Below are 21,056 nucleotides of genomic sequence, written 5' to 3' on the forward strand. Positions count from 1 at the left end.
CTGTCTGCAGCCTCTCCCAGCATCCCTTTGAGACGCACAACTATTGATATGCATATGCCCATCTCACTCGGAGAGTGAGGCTTGACCCTTTTAATCTGGACACCTGGGCTCATGCCGCCACGTTTATAAACCACCTCGCAGGATTTTTTTGCAGTCATAAGTAATCAGGGACCTGGCCTTATGTCTCATCAGAAGAGGTCACCTCCAGGTGACCCTTCGGCACTTCTCTGGGTAGCGGCTGTGTTTTTGGAATGAGATATCTGGATTGCACACGTGTCAATGGAAGAATCCCAGGTGTGTGGGAGGGCTGAGACGGACTCGGCAAAGGAACAAGAGCCACTGATGTTCGTACAGATCTCTGTGTACGTGATGGCCAGTTAGCTAGCAGCTGTCCTGCCTTCCCATCGGATAGGCAATATGGTAAAGGCAATCGCTGCAAAGCACTGACTTACAGCTGACCCACTGATAGGTAGATGGTGCATTCTCAAATGTCAGGGTGACAAAAAATAGTTTTATATCACCTGAAACCCCAAATAGCTGTTAGAGCTGTAATGCCTCATTTGAAGCTGGCAAATCCACCGCTTTGTGTTATGCACAGCTCTGTTCTTCCGATCTTCATCTCGCGGCCTGCAGGGCTGTGTCCATGTGTGTCTGCAAACCACGACCCACAGCCGCAGCTGCAGTCCTGCTCTGGCTTTGCTATAGCTGCTGCAGGTAGGAGTACCACGGGAGATGGATTTAACCACCGGCACAGATGTTACTGCCCGCACAGGTTTGGTTAAAGCTAGTAACAGTGTGCCGGCATTTGGTAAACCTCCCATCTTCCTATTGCAGCACAGGCGTACTCATTATTCACGCCATGAAAGCTTGTATCGTGGACTGCGTTCCAGTGTACTGCTCTACCTGGGGTCATAATAAATGGTTTTAGCAGAAAGGTATGCGTAAATAAAACTCTGATTTTCTTTACCGAGTTATCAGAACTTTTCTTAGAAAAACAAACCCACGATGCAGCCTCCCCATTTACCTACAGAATATTTATTTACCCTGTTGCTGGGTGAGCGTTGTTCAACATTGAGCCTGAACTTCAGTTGCCATTAGGGATCCCAGAAAGCTGTTTGAAGGTAAAGTGGGAAAGCACCACTAGAGGTCACTCAAAATTAATTGTTATCCAATTAGCACGTTTTGACCCTACATTTTAGGACGTTCTACCACTTCCATATTTAAGGCATTGTCAACTTCAACTAATTCTGACAAAACTCAGAACAGTTGGAGAGAGAATATGTTCCTTCAGCTCTTCCCGTATGTGACTCTTTCCGAGGCTCCCGAATCAGCTTTGCTCTTGCCTCTGCGGGCAGCAAATCGTTCCTTCCTCAGCAACGAGCTTAATAATGCTGGCAGCGATGAACCTCTAGAAGCGCTGGGTTTAGAGGCATTCCGCCCGTGCTGTGTTATCTCAAATAGCTGGTCACCCATTTTGAAAAGCAGGCCAAAAGGTATTGTGCAAGTGAGGGAATATATAGGGAAAAAAAGTCTTTAGTGTTTCCAGGTCCTTCCCCAACTGCACCGCCCTCCCCACTCCCACCGGAAAATTTTTAACCGCTGCTATATAGAAGACAAAGTAGGTCTTTATAACAATTGTTTGACTAACTAAAAGAGGTGAAAAGCAACGCTTAAGTTTGATTAATGGGTATGTGTTGAAATATCTCTGCATGTGTTTAATCAAAAGCAGATGTTCTATTTGCAGAGGTTTTTTTTCATAATCTGTGAAAATGATCGTAGCAATTTATTTGCTAAAGACAACAGGAGAAGGGATATCTAATTAGTACATTCTATAAGGTCAAGACCACCGAGTGCTGGTGCACATGCATACACCACCTGAGATATGTAATCAAACACACTCGAGGGCCTGAGTCCTCCCATTGCTCAGTAGATAATTTGTGTTCCACCAGAGTGAGGAGATTTTCATTTCAAATGCAGCTCAGTGTAGGAAAACTCCTGGGCAGCCAAGCCCCCATAAAGGGTGTTCTATCAAAAATGACCTACTCTTATTTAATTTCTCTTTTTGGGTTACTGCTGATCCTCTCCCCATCCCCAACCCTTCCACTCAGTTTAATTGACAAAGAGTGGATTAGCCAGTCTGTTTATCCATATGTATGAACGTGACAACCCTAAAGAATATTGCAGTTTCCTGAAAAATCATTGAATAACCTCACAAGACCAGCATGTGTACATCTGTGGGGGAGGGGGGAAAAAGCATTAAAGCACTGTAAGATGAGTGAGAAATTTATCAAAGGCTCTAGTATCCTAGTTGCTTCATCAAGGTAATAAATAAATAAATAGATCATCAGTATCTGAAAAGTTGCATAGCTTCTTTCTCTACCCTCCAGAGAGATTAATCTTGCAGAGGTAGGAAGAGTTAGGAAGAGCCACAAAATAGCATACTCACAGACTCAACTGATGGAATTTGGAAGTAATTATCATTTTTTAAAATGGTGAACCATCCTCTAAGCTTCTACCCAAGAAGCCAGCAAAGTAAAGGAAAATAATTCTGTATTTACTCTTTCCTTTAGAATCTGTAGCTACTCAATAACAAGACCTACCACTTCAAGGTATTCCGTGATCTTAGGCATCCTTTGTGCATACTTCATATGTGCTGAAGACATCAGCTTTCTAGTATTGATGAAAGTTCTGACTTGCATCGTGCCATCACATCTGCCTGTTTACCAGGGCAAGCTTTGACCCTTTGGTGGCCACGTTGCTCCCTCTAAGGAAGGGCTTACTTAGACATGGTCCCTTTAGTTAGCCCTCATTGCATCCACAAAGGTTCAAACTGCATTTGAATTAGACAAGAAGTCTTCTTGCTAGGCATTATCACTTGTGTTCTTTGTTCTAAAAGGATCTGGATGAAGAAGAATAAGGGCTGTTCAACAGAAACCCCACTTAAAAGCCACGCTTATCAGATCCTCTTCTCTGGGAGACCTCTGCTGCTGGAGCTGTTACGCTAGAGTGAGTAAAAGAGCTATTTAACATAACCACCTCATCCCGAGCTTGCACAGAAATGCTTGCTGAAATGTCACCATGCAACAAAACATAATTTTCAAAAGTCAAGGAGGAATAAGATAGTAAGCAGCCAAAGCTTTAAGCCTGAGGAGGAGAAATGAAGGAAGAGGTTTGCCTTTTTTTTTTTTTTAAAACAGCAGCTATAATTCGGGGGAAAAGCCCACACCGAAGAAGAATTAATACAGAAGGCCAATGTATGATGAGTCTTACTATCTTGAAAATAAAAATAGAGAAAATAAAAATCAGGTGGGCTCAGTCAGAGGGACTTCCATTGATTTTCAAGGAAAATTACAGCTTTTGATATGCAAATAGCTATAAAACTCCCAAAGTCTTGAATACCAGCTACCTACAGCTATCAGTTGCCCCAGCTGGGTCACCACAGAGCAATTTTTGCCAATTATATATCCCTTGTTCCCTGATCAGTCTATTTTCTTACCCATTGTTATACTAGCAGCTATTGTAAAATATTCTCAGTTGGGGCAAATAGCCTCCAGTTCCTTTCCTTTTCAGCTCCCCCAAAACGATCATCTAGCAGTAGAGAAAAGTTCCTAGCAAAATTTCTACCCAGCTGACACAACAATTTGCAGAGGCTTCTTCTTGCCCCCTACAAACCTACCTTTTATTCTGTATGCCTCACCATCGAAAAGCTGATTTCCAATTTACAGCATCTTCTAAATCCCAGCCACATGAGCCTCCTCCTCTCAATCCCCTGTACAGGTTTAACTCAAAAATTAGAAAGTACGTAAAAAAAACCCCTTTTCTCTGCTTGTTGAAAAGCATGAACAGATTTTTTTTTACAAATATATACATTGGATAATGCAGTCTTCAGTGATACATTTTTTTTTCATCAGACTTCTTTTAAAAGCATTGAATGCTGAAGAACAAATGTAGGCTTCTCAGCCAATGTTAAAGTCTTTGTAGAGATATAAAATCACTTCATATATAGTGGGTTTTAGGTGATCCGATTTTTACAACAATTCAGTAAAGGTTCAAGATTTACTTCAAAATTAGCACTGAAAACTAAGGGAAATAAAAGAATTCTGATGTATCAGTCAAATGATTACGCAGAATTCACAGTGGGCATTATAATCGAGCATATGGAGATGATGATCATCTGAACTTATATGGCAGAAGTTGGCTTTTTCAAACTAATCCATGAACTGCTTTTGTAATTCTCTAAAAGCATATAAAAATACGGACAATTCATTTAATGTGGCTCCGTCAATCCAATCAAAAACCATACGTTGCAAATTATAACGAGTACCTGTGATACTAAAATTGTCCTATGTTATTAAACTGAAGCTGATTTTGCGAACTCTATTACAGGCATTTCTGTTGCTTATATTCTGCTTTTTCTGGGGAGGACTGTGACCAGGCCTGCTTTGAGCTTTATGTCTCCTGCTCTCCCCGGTGCAGAAGTTCAAATGTGCGAAGGTATTTTTTCTTTTCAAGAATTGGGTTTGATGGAAATCTCTCAAATGAGAGATTAAAAAAGAGAAGATGTTTCCTAAGCTGAACTACAGTATAAGAAAAAGCAGCTAGAAGCAGTACAGCTGCAGGAAATCAATGTAGCAAAATTCAATACAAAAATGTAAAACCTTAAGAAGGTGAAGGATTTGGCCAAATCTCTCAAACGGTTGGTTTGACCTGCTCAGTCTGAGCCTCGCGTACTCCTGAACACCGAGATACGTGTGCCCAAGTGGTCTGGTCAGGATCGCTTGTGTGTGACAGAGGACAAGGGGCATTGCTGACATCCTCACTTTATCCTCTGGGTTCTTCTTGAGTGAAGACGGTAAACTAATTCTGGATGTGCCTTTTATACACTTTAGAAATTGACGTTGGCCAGGATATTTTGCCTCGTTATTTTATGGTTCCAATTCTGTTCTTCATCTTCCTGACACCTTATCTTTGTATTATTTGCTCTCTATCATCTGTAGCAATTAAAAGATGTCATTCTTTTAACCCCTGTTTTGCTGTTTCTTCCACACATTTGTATTCCCCTGCATTTACAACCATCACCAGCCTCGATGCAATGACGTCTGCCTGGGTACGAAACAGTCAACATAAAATCATTAAATCCCATCTTGCTTTACTTTGTACTTCATTTTAGTTACTTTTACCAAGACAGGGTATGCGGCTGCATACACAAGTTCCGGCATACACAGCCACCCCCGCAGCAGAGAGATCCTGGAAGCGCCTGGTTGCTGAACACAGATTTCTTTTGCCATTGCACATGGTAAATCCTGGAATCTCTGCAGCTTGGAAATTGTCCCAGACACAAGGGAGATAGATTGGGAATCACACACTGGAATCAAAGCCCCTACATTTAGTGACAAAATCTTGGACACAGGCTCTAGCCTCTGAAGATGGGAAGGAAAGAGGTGCTCAGCTAATATTATCTGCTAATGTGAAGCTAACTACAGATAAAAAGGGCTTCCTATGTCCAGAAAAGAAGCTGCTAGATTGGATTAGATTGGACTGAATCGCGAAGGATTAGCAAAGAGGCAGCCTGACAGTGCTGATTTGCTGGTTACATGCATCCAAAGACCTTCCCCGAGAACCGTGTGGTTGCAAATAGAAGGATTAATTTGGAGCTCGGCTGTTAAGATGGGTTTTGGGCATTTCTGGGTGCTCAGACCTGGAGTTCTGAACATGTTAGCAGGTATTCAGCACGTGTTGTGTAAGGGTAATGGTGGCATTACTTCTCTCAGAGAAGTAACATCTAAAAATGATATCACTGGCCAAGCATTTTCATATATCCACATGAGCAGGTATTTTTTTCTTTCAGCATTCATGGGGGAATCCTGGAGAGGCACTAGAGGACAGTCAGCACTTCAGCCAGCTTGCACACTCAGTGCACACTCGTACTTGGGCCTTGTCAGTGCCGGGGAGGCTGGCCATCGTGCCAAGTGCAAGCAGGACCAGAGCAAAGCATCCCCAGACTTGGGCAAGAGAGCTGGATGTGTGGGTCTCCCAACACACCCCATGCTGCTGCTCAGACAGCTTGCCATGAGGCGAAGCCCTGGGCCACGAGGCAATGCTGAAGGCTAATCCGAAACTGTGGAGACTACGCAGGCGCAACCAGTAATTTTTCATCTTCGAATTAAAGTGTTGGTAGGCATTAAGAGGATAATATGGACCTGCAGGTGTGCCATAAAGATGCTCTTTTTCATATTCTTTGCAAGATATCTTCCTTACTCTTTGGCACAGCTCGCTCCCCAAACCTGGAAGTCTGAATTGAAGTGACAATTTGCTCCTCTCCTAGCTAATTGGAACTAGAGCACAGATATTTCGCAAGACAAAAATGATGAGCTGGCTTCCCTGCATCTGCTCTGTTTGTCTCCATTTTTATGTTTGTACTGTCTCGTCTGCTCTGCTAAACTGCCAGTCATCTCCTGGGGACACTTCCTCTACTTGACAGCTTCGTAGGACTGTATGACTTTCCCTCGTCACCAGCGTGTGCTTTTAGGTCCTGAGGCTGAGATAAACCATCTGGAAGCTGGACCTGTGGACAAGGCGGCTGCTCAGAAAGTGCCTTGTAGTTATGGGTCTCCTCATTACCACCGTGGCAGCTTTTTCGGAGCTTGGAGGAGCTCACTGCTAACGAAGGAGCGTTGCCCTCCTTCCGCTGAACCCACCTTGCGTGGCTCTAGAGGAGCTGGTGGCTGAATTGCCACTGGCTCACCTTAATCAATTCAATTTATTTAAGGGTTTTAGGTTGCTGCATATGAAAGCCTCGCTGATGGAGGTATCACATGGCTCTGCTTTGCCCACAGACAACGATTTCATCTTGTTAGTCTTCATGTCATATTTTTGGCACTGCCTTCTGCGCTGTTGAGCAGGGGTTCCTACAACTCCCAGAATGCAGCAGATTTACAAGAAAAAGATACTGGACAGAAAAATTTCTTTTTTCTTTCAATAATCCTGAAAGTGAGCCGTGACTGAGCAGTCTGTGGCAGAAGGATTTTCTTTTTTCAGAGTATTTTGTATTTTTGTCATTGCACGGAAGGGTTATGAGAACTTTAAAAGGGTTAAGACCTTAGCTGGGCCTGAGGACGCTTACAAGCTCTGGTGTTCTGTACTGCTCTGTCCTATCAGATTTCTTTCTGCCTCTCATTGAAATACTAACTTATATAACTGCCTAATTCATATAAATTTGCAAGGCAATAAATGGAACGATAAAGTTTGTGCTCACATACCTTAGGAACACCGACGTCACATAAAAATACATATCAAACGACCGCCTCAAACACCTAAAGCGACGTGTAGCCACATTCAATTCCTGCACTGCAAGCTGCTAAGCCTACGAAACGTAGTAAAAATGCAAAGCACAAGGTGAAAATGTGCCAGCCTCTTTAGAAAGCTGTGCATATCATTGGCAAGGGCTGGTTTGCATTAGCGCCTCGCAGTCCTTTGACTGATTTGTTTCTTAGGTGTAACAGCTGCCTACAGGTTGTACCTACACAGGCGAATCGAATGTGACACAACGCCAGAACATTGCGGTACGTTGCTTCTTGTACTAATAAATATTTAAGGATAAAGCCTAAGTACTTCTTCTTCAGCATCAGATCCTTCTTTGTTGCAGTCGGCAAAAAAACAACTTGCAAATTGCTATCCATCATGGAAAAATACATAAAAAGGATGTTTATGAGCTTATGATAATGGGTCATAATATTTGAATTGATTTTTTTTTCTGTAAAATTCCACAACATTTGATTTTTTTTAAAAATAATGTCTAATAGCCAACCCTGTCCCTCTGCTTATATGGCAAGCACGAGGGAACGGAGAAAAAAAAAATTGCCCGCAGGCCACATTTCAAGTTCTTTTCTTCAAGAAATTTTGTCTAGGAAGGGGAAGAAAAGCACGTCAGCCATTCAGGGTTGGAGCATCCTTCTCCCCTCTTCCCCCATTTAGTGGCAAGCAAAAGACTTACCCAGCTCAGGCCCCAGTGACGCCTGTTAGCCACATGTCCTGGCTCCAAATGGCAATGCCAAACCCCTTCATAATGTTTGCCTAGTCAGTTCCGTGACTCTGGGATGAGCAATCACAAGTTTACCAGAAACCCTGAAAATAATATTTGTATAGTTCACATGACAAACAAGCATGGGCAGAATGCATAGACAATGTTAATTGCTTCTGGGAGTGTTTAGAGATTACTCTACCTGAAAATATTTGAGGTTTTTGATGAAAACTCGTATATTGTGGCACACAGACAGCAAAGTAAAAAGTTCATTCATTTCCTCTCTGGATTTTGAAATTAAGCACAAAGGGAAGGAAAATGCAGCCTCTGTTGGCCTTCGTGTCTTTTGATTGAGTAGAGTAGGTCATAAATTTGGGATTTACTTCTAGAACCTCAAGTACTTACAGCTCTTAGGGCATTTCTTGCTTGAAAATCAGGAATTCAGGAGAAAAAAGAAGGGGCTGAGGGCAAGTAGCTCAATCTTTTCTTCTGGGAACACCCTGCATTCTTAATTCTACAAAGAGATTAGGATTCTGTGGACACTTTTCTCTGGGTTAGGGTAAAGCCTGTGGTCTAAAAGCCATTATTTCACTTGCTGTGAATGTTCTTTCCTTTCTTATCAGGAAAGCCCCTCAATCAGATAATAAAATCCTAAAGCCAGTTTTTGTGTGGCAAGAATTTTATTTTTAAAAAAGATAAGAATAAAGTAAAGCAATGACTTTCCACTGGCTTTACCCATCTTTGTTTTATGTGCCAGAAAATTTCCACCGGTTCAGTGGGAAGAGGAGATATGTTTGGCCTCACTATGGGTTTTACTTTAATTATTCTGGAGTACCCATTTATTTTTCTCAGCTGGTGAAAGAAAATTAACGAATGTAAAGATAACTTCTTATTTCTGGAGGCTGGTACAGAGTTAGCTTGGAGAAAGCTTGAAAACTGAAGCTATCAAGATTCTGTGGGAGAAACTAACCATTTTAAATTTATAGTTTTGGTTTTTATGAGATATGAATCCATTCTGTTTCATTATAAACTAGAAGGGTTTTTTCACTGGAATCCGAGAAGGAAACTGGAAACAAGAAGATGGAACAGAGATTCAGAATGACTATTAGGGAGCTGTGATCTTTACATAGGATAATTAATGTTGCAGACTGAAAGAAGACAAGGAAACGCAGCTAGGAAACACAGAAAATCTATTCTACAGAAACGTACATTCACTTTAACAGAATCGACGTCTGACTTTGTGAATATTTTTGTCAGCATTCCCATCAGGCTCACTTACCTAAGTTCACCCCAGGAATTACCCTTATGTTCTAAAATATTGCAAATACTATGTTCCTTCCACGCTGTGTTGCACACTGGGATATTTGGGGCTGCCATAAGTGGCACAAATTGGAAAAGAAATAACACAGAGCTTTAGCCTCAAACAATGCAAAAGTCTCTGTTTTGTTCCATAATGCATACGGGACTTCAAGAGTGGAATTTCGTAAGTAAATATAAGATTGGATTGAATTTGGTGGATCCATGAAGTGGATTTTCGATGCTGAAAGGCTGTCCTTTTGGAGGGTGATTTAAGAGCTTTGAATATTGTTGTCATCCTCAGTGTTACGAATGCGTGCATCTAGCTGGGCTGTCTGAGATCCCTTCCAGCTGTTTCCGAAAAGCCGTTATTATCATCTGCAGGCAAGATTGTTTTGCACCACAGCAGATATTAGAAGGGAGCCTATGTAATCATTTGTAGAACGTGTGGATCTTAGGACTGCAGCTGATTTTTTTAAAATAGGCTGTAGTATATTCTGGCATCACAAATTTTCTTCATCATTACTTATGTTTCTCCACCGCAACAGATCAAAATAAATGCAAAAAGGCTCCCAGTTTGGTAGCGGTGAGTGGTGTTTATGACATATTTTGAATGTAGGTTAAGAAGACCAAATAAAAGGCAAAATAATTGTTAAGCTACAAAACAGGTACTCACAGTCAATGCTCCAGGAAGAAGTAATTTATGTAGACATATCGACATTGCGAATTTTCAATGTCCTCTTTAAAAAGACACTATTTCTTCTGAATTTCCTTCAGATGTGAATGACAGAGGTCTCTGATTCCCAAGAAAGTGAAAAAGGACCTTGAAATAAACCAGTGCCATAATGGTTTGCAGTGATACACTCCTCCCAAGTTTTCAGCACAATTATATGCTTATTACTTTGGAAGAGTTAGAAAACAAGCAAGCTGCAGCTTTTAATGAAGCTTTCATAGCAGTGAGAAGAACTATGAAAAAGCATTTAAAGCAGCTCATCTCCTCCTCTATTCAGGCTCTCTTTCATTTCCAGAGGCAGTTGCGATGAGAAATTGGATGCTATCCAGTTTGGATTTATAAGGAAGCAGAAAAGGAGATAACGGCGGAAGTATGTGCTTTTTTCCCCCATGTAAATTCAGATCATCTTTAACGTTTGATCAGGTTTTGAGGAACACGAGACAAAAAAGCAGCAGATATTTCCAATCATACATTCTAAAAACTCAGGAGCGCTTTGCAGAGTCTCCCTGTATCCAGAGCTGCTTCAGACTTTCCTTTTATTATTTTTTTGGGGAGATGTAGAACATAACCATTTACTTAGCTCTGCTATCTGATTATAAAATCCTGACTCAGAGCATCTAGAAGTTATGCTTAACTTGCACAGACATACATCCCAGTCCTTTGTACTGTCATGCTGCCACCCTAACAAGCTAGAAATATGTATGTGAATGGAGAAGACGTTTCGGGATCAGAGGAACAGTCAGTTAACAATACATTACCGAGACTGATTTCCTTGTCAGTCCACAAAAACTAAATGTGACCCCAATGGAGACATTTTTTATTACGGGGAAGCAATTTTCTTACCCTTTTATGACACTATTTTTATTACCAGCATTATTCACAATTCTCTAATTAGAGAGCACAACATTGTTACGCTAGTTTTTACTCTTTGGTTTGGATGCACACAGGCATTACAGATGCCATGCGAAGGTGTATTAGTGCAATAAGGCTGAATAATACTCCTTTTCCTTTTGTTTTTTTTTTTTTTTTTTGTACAGAGGCCAGTGGGCCACAATATTTTAATACGAGCCTGCTCTAATCCTGTGACCTTACATATGCACTTGAAGAGAAATGATGAGGCTGAACAATCTGTTCATTTGTTTTTCTGTTTAAAAGAGCTTATCTGAAACTTTGGAATCATAGCTTCTTTCAAGTTTCATTTCTAAAAGTATACACACCCGTTAAGTGAAAAAAGTAACACATATCGATGCATACGAAAATGTTCAAACTCAAGTACTTGAATTCAAGAACTTACCTCACCCTTTTGTGCTCTCCGTTAGGTAACCTGGCTTTGTGTGGTAACATGAAACTACCTCAGGGGACTGAAGGATGAAGCCATTGCTTTGTAGGTGCCTAAAACTCTACCGAGAGAATTGAACTTTGGAAAGGATGTTGCTTGTTGCTTCGTCTGTTTGTTTTAGTTGGAATTGCTATTCATAGCAGAGTGTAAAACCTGAACTTGAAGACAACAAAATATGGAACATTTCTGGGTTCCCAAAGCATTTCTGGACAAAAGTGAAGGAGTCTCATCATGCAGTAAGTTATTAATACCAGAGAGGGTACAAACTGCCCCAAACTTCCTTTTCCAGACCTTGAAGAGTCATAACTCTTTGGCATTTTAAGGGATGTTGTGAATCGATTCCCTACTCAGGATTTCACTTATAAAGACCCAGTACAACCCTAAATGTAAACGGTGTGGAAATGGTTCCTTTGTTTGTTTGTTTGTTTGCTTGCTTTTCATCTGAAGCCTGTATATATTTCACTGCTCAGAAGTCAATGAAGAGGTTTTACGGCAGGCCTAGTAAAGTGCAGTTCTCCAATTACAACCTAACCGTAAAATATACAGTAGGATTTTTTTCCTTTTTACTTCCAGGCAATGAGTTTTGGTCATGTCAGTTAAATCCACCTAAAAGAAGGAGAAGAAAAGAGAGAAATGACTCTTCTAGTGCACCTCAGGAGAATTATGAAGTTATACAGCCTCAGAAGGATTTGAGGCAGTTTTATATTGCCCAGCTCAGCTCACATTTATATCATCTGTCTCAGTGCCTGGAGTGAGCTAAGCTATGTGCTTGATAGAGGAAAGTACCTCTGCTGACTGACGTATCTAAGAAATCTGGTTTGGATATGGCTGGGTGAAACAGAAAAGAGGTTTGCCAGCTGCACAGAAGACAAACTTTGCTATAATATATTTAATGTAAGCAAGAACGAGACAATACTAAAAAAAATTAAATAATGTACACGGAGGAAAACAAAGAATCAGTAAAGAGCTAGGAAATTTTTAAAAGTTGAACACTTTCATGTGAACTTAGTTATGTCCAAATAACTGCTTGAACTTGGATGAGGAAGAACTGCAGCAATCTGGAAGGTTGTGGTGCAAATGTAACCTCTGTTCCAGACAAAAACATAAGCATATCCTAATTTAATATAATTATCCAATTGTGCCTGGATTTTGACTATGTGAGACACTGAGAAAATCTTCTAAGGACCTGCAGATATTCTGAAGCATAATGTTCTGCCAGTGAAGATTTATCTACAGTTTCACCTGATAAGATTTTTCATCTTGTTTTGAACAGCATAATTTACCATACTCAGCATGCTGTATTGCATTCATATATGTAGAGAAGAACTGGATTGATTATCTTCAGGCTTCCTGCCACTAAACTCAGCAAATTAGCTGCTCATGATTCCAGCAAATGACTGCTCTTTTTTTTTTTTTTTTTTCTGTAGTGCTCCAGGAGAAATTGAACTGTAAAGCTTTGGCTGGGAAGCCGAGAAGTTGTTTAGAAACTCCTGAGAGAGGAAAGAGATATATAGCTGCTGTTATAATTAGTAAAGTAGTGCAGCAATGTATGAGATGGTTATGGCATCTCAGAGAACCCAAAGAAATGGAGTTCCATTTCTCTTGGTGTTTTTTTCTGTAGAGGTAGATCAGCTGATGTATATTGCATTCAATGGTAATATCCAGTTGTAGGAGAGCTGATGGAGGCTGATCCACTTCCTTGCAGTCTCTGGAAAGGTCCTAGAACATATCCCTATTGACTTTGTTGCCTAATGTGGGCAGGATGAGAAGTCCTTCAGGCAGCAAGGGTCTACCAAGAGCAATCCATGCTTGGCTAACCTGACTTGTGTCCATGGTGAGATGAGAGCCTATATGGAGCTTCCCCAACCTCCTCTGCTGTAAGCAAAAGAGGTTGGATCAGCCCCTTAGAGTGGCCCAGCCTTGCCTGAGAGATTGTCTGGAAAGGGAATTGTAAAACTGTGGAGCCAAACTCAACTGTGGAATTTCCTTGTTGGCACTGGAAAATGGGAAATGGCTGGACATTATAAACGCTTCCCGACTAGTAAACACTGGATCAGGTCACTCAGAGCAACTGTGACATCTCCAGACGTGGGGAATTTCAAGACCCATGGAGAAAGCCACCACTGACCTGATGTCATGCTGGTGACAGTCCTGCATCAGGCAGGAGGTTGGGTTAGGTGTACTCCAGAGGTCCTTTCCAGTCAACACTTCTGCTATGATATGATTCTCTGACAAGAAAAGAAAAAAAGGACAAAAAAGAAAAAAAATGTGGGATCTGAGTCCTAAAGTTTTCAACTTTGGGCATTCACCAACACTGTTTTGTTTTGAAAGTGGATTCCACATTGAAATAGATCAGATTTTTGCTTCCCATTTTCAAAAAAAAAGCCAGGATCAAGAAACAATAACTGCAGTCAGAAAATGTGATGGAAATCAGGCAAAAATATTTTGGCTTAAGTTATCCAGGACTAGGTAGGACAGAAAACTCCTCTGAGGCATGACGAGATCTCTGAACCCATAGAAGAGAGAAGTTCTGGTTCAGTGAGCTGAAAACATCAGGAGCCAACACTGGAAAAAACACTATCCTTTGCAAGATCTTCAAATCAAATGACCTATTCCATTCCTACCATTAGAATTATACAATTATACACATGAACTGTATATGCAGACTATATAAAGCTATATAAAAGAACAAGAATCTTTATATTTCGGTACTGAAATATACTGAGCACCTTATAACTGCAGCACAGACAGCAACCACCTTAAATGATACTATTCATATTATTTTTTGAGCAGCGTCTATCTATCCTGGAGGTCAGCCTCTGGGCTAGTATCGTAATGTCGGAGGAACTGACATTACTGGCATTAATCCTTTATCTCGAGTAGGGTAGAGTGTCAGAAGAACCAACAGGGGAGGAGACAGAGGAGACTGAAGAAAAGGCCAATTCACACACCGATTATTCTCCATCTTATCTTGTTGCTGTAGTGCCTGCTCGTGGACAAGGCACACAATTAAAACGCTTTACAAACACATGACAAAAATGGCCTCTGTCCAAACCAGCTTACATTCAGTTTCCCAAAACAGAAAAAAAACAACCCTTCTCTTTTCAAAATTAATGCAGTTATCCACGTCTCCCTAAGCCTGGATGAATCCCACGTGACTTTAGAGTGGCATAGAAATTGTAGAAACGGCAGTCTTCAGAAGGAAAACCACATCTTTGATGGAAGGAGGCACCCTTTACCTCCCTCCGCTCCCCGGAGACTCTCTCAGATGCCCCCTTTCTGTTGAGAGGGAACAAACTGGTGTGGTATACCTGGGCCCCATGTCCAGTCTAGGACTTAACCCATGTTTGGTCCATTGTTAGAATTAGACTGGCTTCCTTTTCTCCTTGGCCAGTTATACGAGACGTGTCTACCTCGTCAAGCAAGGATGGACCGCGCTTAATGAGGAATATATGGGGCTTGAGTGAAGTGCTGCATGTGATATTAGAATCCTGGGACCGAAGTGGTTCCCAGTAGAGGCCAAAGTGGGCGCAGGGCTGGCTTAAAAGAAAATGTGCACGGGAAGAATGGCTTTGTCAAATGTAGCTTGTTCCCTAACGTGGAACGAGGTTTCTGGTGTCTGTGTAGGACAGAGACAACCTCCTGCCTGTGGGGCACCCAGGCTCATACTTATCCTCCTGACAGTCATTAAAGTCAGTGCTGTTAAATTAGAGTTAGCTACCCGGGGCAAAAAACTGAAACAAAACAAAATAACCCCAAAACACATTTCTAAGGAGAAATATAGTACATTTCCCACACTTTATGGTAAGAAAAGGAGGATGTAAACTCCTCAGGGAAGGATTTGTATCTTCCTGTGTATTTTTATAATGCTAAACTGACATTCCCAGCAGTAATTATGGCTGGAGCACAAATAATAAATAATAAACAATTATGACCAAAAAATAGATGATAAATGGTGGATGTGATTTTTTAATTTTGCATTGAGAACGAATTTTTTTTTTCATTGAAAAGCTACTGTGTATGGACCACTGTAGAGTTATTAGATTAACAAGGTGCGTTTATAGTTAAATTATCACTGTGTGGCACAATCCTTAAATTATTTAAAATATAACAAGTTTTATTATTTAATTGTTCTTGATCTCATTTTATCTTTTTATTCTACTGTAAAATTACAGAGAAACAGCTAGCATTTTCAATTTTTTTAGAGGGTTTTGCATTTTTAACTATTAATTAAGATGAAGGCTTGAACATTTCATTAAAAACATGAAAAGTTTTTAAATGTTGTTGATGGATTTATGTTTATGGAAATGAAGACATTTAAATCATTTATGGAAAATGTTTAAACTGAATTAAGTGTGGGAGAAATTGTGCCAACAGTTGCCTCAGCAACAAGTTTGGAGTAGGTGTATCAACAGCCTGCCAGATTAAAGCAAATTTAAGCACAAACAATTTGGGTCGTGCCTTGTTTCTGCTCACACTGGATAGGTTTAGAGTCTAGTAGCTTTGGGAGCGCCCTTTTAAAGAAACAAAATTAGCAAGCGCCACGATGTAATTATTCGGCTAATTATTAATTTATTTCATAGTTGTTCCAGGATCAATTTTCTTTATATAGTTAAAGAAAAAATTTTAAATGGACTATGCCTATGAATACCTGGAAGTTGCTTTTCCACTCTATGATGGCAGACTGTGCTTTTACGGTGTCTTTTTGCAGAAATAAGTCTGAGAGCCTGAGGTGCAAAGACAGAGTACAGGACATTTATACCTTGCCGGTGGGGCTTATTCACCCATGCAGTGAAGTTTCATAGATCAGGCGCTCTCAGGAATATATTTTCTTTCCAACAGGACAGGTTATGTATGGTCAGACATAATATTTTTAAAACCTGTAATGTGCTAGGGTGCATGACATCATTTTGTGATGTGAAGGATGAAGGATGCAGCATCCTGCACACAAATATTGTATGCAAACCATCTTACTTGGCTCGGTACTTGGGGCATAATGAGCAGGGACTCAGAGGTCTGGAAAAATCTTTAGTGCAGCCGTCCTCATGTGAGTAGAAATCAGGAGCACATCCAGCCTCTCGAAATTAGGCCTAAGGCTGAAGTTAAGTCTGTCAAACCTCCGTTTCTCAGGAGTTTCCACCTGGAGACAGTGCCGGGTGGGAGCAGAGCATCTTGCCGGCGGTCCGTGCGGAGGCAGCGAAGCCAGCGATGCCTCTGCAGAGCCTTCACCGCGCCTCAGGTCTCATCCCAGCTCTCCGGCCGGTTGTAGTACAGCTGCGTGATCTTGGACGAAGCAATTTAATTTTATCTCCTCGTTTGCGCTTCACCTTAACAGTACACTTTCTGCCACTTAGAAGAAACTACTTAATTCTCCAGCGAATTTTGGCTGCGGTGTGGACTTTCCAACACAAATAAGAAATAGTAATCTATCATTTTGCAGCTGTAATACCTCTGCCAAAAAAAAAAAAAGGCAAAAGAGTTGGTCCAAAGATGGAAGAGGCTGTGATCGCTGTGATCCTTTAAGGCGTAAAGGCATCTTCCAGTTTGGGAGAAGTTGTGCTGCTGTGGCCAAGCTCAGATGAGCTCGAACTGCAGCAGCTGCAAGGTGGTGAGTGCAGGATGGACACGGCCTCGATAGCATCCTTGAGCTCTGCAAGGGAGCATGTTTTAAGGGAAAAGTCCCACTTTGCAGCAAAAATACAGTTTGAAATAGTGCAAGGAGAGGAAAATCACCAGGGCAGACACTCTCCTGGGCTTTGTCATGCCACTCCGTGCACTCGCTATTTCTCTTCCAAAAAGTGTAATTAGGTTCAGACACACTATTTTATTTATTTTTTTTCTCTCCGACCACTCTTTTTTCCCAAGCAAGGAGCAAAGCACTTCTCTGAATACAAATTTGGCCAAGTCTGATGAGTTTCCTACACGTGGAAAGAAGGAAAGGGAAGCCTTGTGAGCTCTGTGTGAAGACCCTGGGGGCGTGTGACACCCAGACCTGCCCAGTAGATTTTGACCATTTCCCTCTCATTCCTGTTCAATCTTATTAATTCCAAATCCCTCTTCTTCCTTTGTCTTTTAAATGTTATTTGTACCATTTTATCTGCTCTGTTCATTTTTTCCCTTCCATAAAAAACAATGAAATATTAATGTGGCATCAAAAAAATCTGTCTGTGCTGGTAGTCTCTTGAAACCATTGATGAATTCATGAATAAAATATGAATTTTTATTTTGCTTGTGGTATATCAGATTTCACGTGTTTATTATACTTTCTGTGAAGTAAGCTTGTCCAACGGAGTTTTTGTTTGCTTGTTTGCCTGCTTTTATTTTAGGTAGCCCCTGATTTATTAATCTTTGGAAAAGGTAATGTCTGATGTATTCTTACATGAAACATGAAACTTTCATTTGGATCAATTTTCTAGTCTCTCTCATCTGAGAAAGAAAAAAGAAAAAAAAAAAAGAAACCTTGCTCATCCCCGCAAAAGCATATTTTTTTCATCCTTGTGCTGTTGAGCTGCATCTTCCAATATTACCTTGGCCTAAGAAAAGTCCTTTGAATGCGATGAGTGATGTTCACTAGAAAAAAAAACGAAAATCCCGAAAGCTGGGTTATTGTAACAGTAATTACATTTTCTTTGGAAATTAGGTCTTTCTTTAGTAATCTTAATCAACATTTTTATTCCAATTGCACACAAATCTGAAAGTTTAAGTGTCGTTATTTTGTTGTTTGGTTTTTTTTTTTTTTTAACTATAATTATGCCTTAGTCTCTTTGTGCAAGACTGATGGCAACATAAATCTGAAGTAGTTTTTCTGGAGATGCCTACACTGCCTCCAGCTCTGCTGGTTTACTGACAAAGGATCTGCGCGTTTGGGTGGCAAGTTCTTGAGATAATCTTATCAGAGATGGATTTTTTTATAACATCAATTTTCTAACAATCCACTTAATGGAGGCAAAAGACAGTTTGGGGTTAAATCTGTGGGAGAGACAAAGAATGCGTGATGAACAACTGTCACTTCAAGGGATGATAGCAAACATAGCTGCTGGCATAAACTAGGAGATCACTGACTATTTAAGCTCTTTTGGTTGCCCCTATGGGGCGCACAGCATTTAGAATATAGATATTCCTGCTCCAGAAACGCAGGTGAAAATCCTGATAAGCTGAACATTGGGAGTTTAGTTTGGAGAAGAAAAGTCTGCTCTTTTAATGAAAAGGACATTGTGCGTTTAGAACAATGCATATAGAAAAGAATAAGAAAGATGCCTGGGAATCCTTAAAAAAATTAATATAGAAAACGTAACATTAATATGCAACATTAATACATGAAGGTGTTTACGGGTCACTCTTAAAGAGGTCTTTCCAAGTTTGGTAACTGTATATAATGTTGCGATAGCTTTATAACTGTACTCTAGACATATTTCTTTTTAAACATTCCTCAGGTAAACTCTGCCTCATGCTTAATATCGCATTAAGTCCTAAAACTCAGCAACGGCCGTCCAAAGAGGAGAGAAGCAAAAAGGCAGCTGAAATCCATGTGGAGTTTTGGCTCAAGCCAGAAGGGTGAGGAAAAGCTGGCTTTTTGGGTAACGTCCCTTAAAGCCTTCTAACCTCACAAGCCTGAGCAGAGCTTTAAGGGAAAACGCAGCGTTTGGCTTACAGTACTTCTGGTGGTACATTAATACTTATTACTAATAATTAGTGCCATAGCAGACAAACATCACTGTATGATGAGGGGTTTCTTTCTTTCTTCTTTCTTTCAAATGAAGTTCACCTGCACGACGCATCCAAAACAGCGTTTTTCCTTCCTATATTCCAGCCATTCACTCCGGTTCCTTAAAATATAAAGCAAGTGATTAAAAGGTAGAAAAAAATAGCCACTACTGATTTTCCAAGAGCGTTTCTTATTTTAAGTGTACAGTTATTAGAGTGAAGCGTGGTGCCCGCAGGAGCCTTGCCCCCCGCCTCGCAGATCTCTAGCATTACAGGTTGCAATGCAGCACTTTAAGACCTCTCTTAGAAATAAAGGGATTTTTGTCCACAGATTAGTAGCAGTATCTGCCTTTCCTGTAAAAGAAGCAGGTGTGGGTAATTAGTGGGTAATTGCAAGTGCGTTTTCAGACCCTTGAGAAAGGGGGCAGCGCTGGGGAGGGGGCATCTCCCACCACCCTGCCCTTGGTGACTCTGCTGCCCACCTTCTGTAACTGGCTGAATTCATAAAACACTGACGGTAACGTGGAAAATGTCCAATCGGACGAAAAAGGGAAACTCCGAGGAGTGTACGCGGAAGGAAGATGAGGTGCTGCAATGGCCTGAATTGAGGCACCGAGTGATTTTTGCCGAGTGAATGTGACAAATGGCACTTGCGGGTCCAAATCAAGACCTACCCACAAACACATCACAAGCAAACCAGCAAGGGGCAGTTTTGAAGAGACTGCTTAAACCGTTCTGCTTGTGACAGAAATAAAAGATGATGATAGGACTTATGTTTCCTAAAAAATGAGATGAATTTGCTGAGCAGTGAGGAGGAATCAAGGAGGAATCATAGGTTTCCACTTCTTTTTTCTTCTTTTTTTTCCCTTCATTTTTTTTTTCCAGCTGAATGCTCCCTAGAGGAATGATGGTCATTGTTTCTTGTGGAAATCAGACCAAGGAGACTACTTTATTGATCGCTACTCCTTCCTGCAAAGTTATAATTAAAAATAAGTATTAAAACTGGTTACAGCATAACCTGGCACCCTACAGCCGGCTGTGTACATAAAAACCACATCATGTTCTCCTTGTCAGAAAAGCCATCCCCGATCCAATTTCAAAGTTCTGCAGTGGTAATTGAAGGCTGCAGGAGGTTGTTCAGCAAAACTTAAGATTAGGGCTCGGCTGAGAACGTGTCAGCGTGCGGCTGCATCTCAGCCCCATCTGGTGCAAATCCGGGGGAGGCAGCGCCCCCGAATAGGGCTTAATACGACGACGAGCCGAGAAGTCGCTCACTCTGCACGCTCGAGAATTAAGAGCATTTAAATTATCCGCCAGGCAGCGGATACATCTTACCCTTTTATTAGCAATTAGTTTTTAAAAAAAGGGTATCGATCTTTTATAACGGCTAACTTCTGCACTCTGACGGCTCGCTGCTTGGGTTTTTTTTGGCTAGGAGGAGGAATGATATCACTGCCAGGCGATCAGTCTCTGAGGCTGGAAGAGCGTTCCCTGAGTACACAAACAGTAGGAATATATATGCCATAAATATATTTATAAACGTGGTCAGGATAGTATATGTTTAAACAGGAAAGGTCAGGATGAAGCCCTCAGGAATCTCATTTCAGAGAAACCGAAGCCTGCACTTCTGTAACTGTTTACACCCGCTCACTCACATTTCACAGTAGAAATTGCCTCTATTACATTTTTATTTTTATTTTTTTTTCTCGGAACTGGAACTGGGTGATTTTTAAAATATAAGTAGTCTGTATGGAGATTCGCAGCCTCTAGGGCATCACCATGCGAGGATGTTGTGCCGTCCTTGTGCAGCCTGTCCCCGGCCCCAGCACCACCCCAGAACCTCGCATTAGTCAACTTTTGTGCATTTTTTTTTAAAATGAACAAGTACTCTGTGATCTTATCTAGCTACTGATTTGTGGTAGCTGCTGATCCCGTGTGCCTTGGTGGTAGATAGATGATACAAG

General features: G+C 41.0%; 1 long non-coding RNA gene across 1 annotated transcript in view; it reads left to right on the forward strand.

Moving 5' to 3' along the window:
* LOC134517910 (uncharacterized) overlaps window positions 1–7,556 on the forward strand; it is a 56,742-nt gene extending 49,186 nt beyond the window's left edge. The window contains exons 2-3 of the long non-coding RNA XR_010071758.1: window positions 2,897–3,006; window positions 5,849–7,556. This is a non-coding gene — a long non-coding RNA (uncharacterized LOC134517910). The remainder of the gene's footprint in view (window positions 1–2,896; window positions 3,007–5,848) is intronic.
* The last annotated feature ends 13,500 nt before the right edge of the window (window positions 7,557–21,056 follow it).

This window comes from Chroicocephalus ridibundus, chromosome 6, assembly GCF_963924245.1.
Source record: "Chroicocephalus ridibundus chromosome 6, bChrRid1.1, whole genome shotgun sequence".
Classification (NCBI taxonomy): Eukaryota; Metazoa; Chordata; class Aves; order Charadriiformes; family Laridae; genus Chroicocephalus; species Chroicocephalus ridibundus.